This window comes from Tenrec ecaudatus, chromosome 1, assembly GCF_050624435.1.
Source record: "Tenrec ecaudatus isolate mTenEca1 chromosome 1, mTenEca1.hap1, whole genome shotgun sequence".
In the NCBI taxonomy this organism is placed as follows: Eukaryota; Metazoa; Chordata; class Mammalia; order Afrosoricida; family Tenrecidae; genus Tenrec; species Tenrec ecaudatus.
In genome coordinates this window covers 138995199-138998099 of record NC_134530.1, presented here as the reverse complement: position 1 = coordinate 138998099, position 2901 = coordinate 138995199, and the positions used below count along the sequence as shown (strand labels likewise).

Below are 2901 nucleotides of genomic sequence, written 5' to 3'. Positions count from 1 at the left end.
GCAAAGTCACAAACAACAGTCCTTTTGGAAAGCTCTATCTGCAGAGGCACAGAGGCGCAGAGGACTAAATAGTCACCCATTTGTAAACACCTCTATCAGCCAGATGCTTCCAACAATCATTGCAATCAGTTTCCCTTTTCTCTCCCCACTTTCCCCCTACCCTTATGGTATCACTAATTCCATTACTGTTCCTGGAGGGTTGTTTGTCCTGGATTCTGTGTGTTGAGAGCTCTTATCTGTACCAGTGTACATGCTCTGGTCTAGCCAGGTTTGTAAGGGAGAACTGGGGTCATGATAATGGGGTGGAGGAACCATTAAGAACTAGAGGGATGTTGTATGTTTCCTTGGTGGTATACTGCACTCTCGCTTACTCGTCCTTCCTTGTGATCCTTCTGTGAAGGGATGTCCAATTGTCTACAGATGGCCTTTGGTTCTCCACTCCAGTCTCCTTGTTAGAATCAATATGATTATTTGTTTGAGGCTTGTGATGGCTGATATATGATCCTGTCGACCCCTCACGACCACACAGGCTGGTGTGCTTCTTTCATTTAGGCTATGTTGATTCCCAGCTAGATGGCTGCTTGTTTATCATTTCAACAACACAAAAAAGTTTCCCCAGATATACACAGAAAGCAAATTGATTACATCTGTCGTAAGGCATGATGGAGCAGTTCAATTATCAGCAGCTAAAACCACTAAAGGGCCTGATGTGGAAGAGAACATCAACTGCTCATATGTAAATTCAGGAGAAAGCTGAAGAAAATTCAAACAAATTCACAGCAGCCAAAGAGCAACCTTCAGTCTATGCTGCCTGAATTTTGAAAAGATCTCAAGAACAGATTTGATCCACTGAACACCACATATGATAGAAGACCTGATGAGTTCTGGGAGGACATCAAGACCATCATTCACAAAGAAAGCAAAAGCTCATTAAAAGACAGGCAAGAATGCGCTGTTCATAACCTGTTATCAGATATACTGCTGATGGGTTCCATTCCAGTGCTACAGAAATTCCCAGAATAATGTAAGACTGACAATGTGTCTGTCTGATTTTATATTTGGGAGACAAGGGGGGGTGGGAAGGGAAAAAAAAGACAGGCAAGAAAGAAAATATCAACGTAGATGTAAGAAGAGACTCTGAAACTTGCTTTTAATCGTAGAGAGGCGAACGCAAATGGAAGAGCTAAGTCAAGAAGCTGAATAGCAAATTTCAAAGGGTAATTCAAGAAGACAAAGACAGATATTATATCAAACTGTAAAATCAAAAGGGAAAAACATGCTCAGATATATGAAAATGAAAGAATTCAAGAAAAAAATCTAAGCCTCAAATAGCAATTTTGAGAGTCTATAAATAATATATTGAACGATGCAGGAAGAATGGGAAGAATTCACGTGGGAATAGAAGATGGGAAGAATGCACAGGGTCATTGCACTAACAAGAACTAGGTAAGGATCCACCATTTCAGGAGGCAGCATACTTGTAAGAACCAATGGTATCAAAGGAAGAAGTTCAAACTGCACTGAAGGTATTAACCAAAAACAAGGCTCCAGGAATTGACAGAATGCCTTTTGAAATGTTTCAAAAAATTGAAGAAGCAATGGGAGCACTCAGTTGTCTATGTTAGGAAATTTGGAAGTCAGCTACATGGCCATATGACTGGAAGAGATCCATATTTGTGTCCAGTCCAAAGAAAGATAACCAAACCTTATGCTCAAATTATCAAGCAAAATCATTGATGTTGCATGCAAGTAAAATTTGGCTTAAAATCATCCTACAACGGTCATAGCCATACATTGACAGGGAATGGCGAGAACTTCAGGTCCAACTCAGAAGAGGATGTGGAACAAAGGATATCATTCCTGATCTCAAATGGATTTTAGCTCAAAGTAGAGAATACCAGAAAGATGTTTACGTGCATTTCATTGACTACACAAAGTCATTTACCGTATGGGTCATACTAAACTGTGGATAACCTTGAGAATAATGGGAATAATAGGACTTGCGACCACTAAACACTGAGGGCACTATTAGTCAGTATTGACTCTAAGGCAGCAAGTGTTTTGTTTGTTTTTTAGAGTTAGTATTTAGCCTGTAAATGGTGATGTTGCATATTGTCACAATTATACAATTTTAACAGTCAATGAATTGGATGACATGAATTATGCTATTTAGACAAATTGTATTATTTACTTCTGTTACTCTGTAAATACACTAACTTATAGTTTTCCAAATATTTGAACTATAATTGGGGTAGAATAAAATGGTCAAGGTGAACATGTCCATGATTTTCACCTCAAATTCATGAGCATGGCTACCAGAAGGAGTGTGAAAATTATTTTATAGCTGTACATATAGCTTTCTATTGACAAGTTATAAGTCCTAGTAATGCGGCATAATTCTTTATTTCATTTGTAAAGAAATCTTTAATGCTAAATTTTGCTTCTTATCCTAGGGAAAACTTTGATTATTTAGGTATTTTATTTGCTTGTTTATTTAAATTACAGATTTTCTCACCTAAAATAGTCCAACATATTTATGGATATATTTGTTTCTCACCATTCTTCATGGTAAAAATTAATTTTACTTGATTCAAAGTGCTTTATGACTCCTTCCACTCTCTTGTTCTCTATCATCCTTGAATGGTCTCTTATAAGTGTTCATGTCTAGACTGATCATTGTAGAGATCAACATGGAAAGTCAAGCAAAATGAATTTTAGGATTGCTTGAAGCCATTGTGGTGAAGTTGAAGGTCAATGAAAATTGGTAAAAAGCTCAAGGTAGATTTTTAAAATGGGCTCAAACATAACAAAGATCACCAAAATTGCAGGGTTCGCAATGTTTCACATTTATACACAAGGTTCCCCAGAGTTCAAATGATTGGATGTCAACTACTAACACAG

The 2901-nt window shown here is 37.5% G+C and overlaps 1 non-coding gene across 1 annotated transcript; it reads left to right on the top strand.

The window, feature by feature from the left end:
• The first annotated feature begins 947 nt into the window (after positions 1-947).
• LOC142437829 (small nucleolar RNA SNORA54) lies at positions 948-1071 on the top strand. Its single transcript, XR_012782341.1, has one exon. It is a non-coding gene; the product is annotated as a small nucleolar RNA SNORA54 (small nucleolar RNA).
• The last annotated feature ends 1830 nt before the right edge of the window (positions 1072-2901 follow it).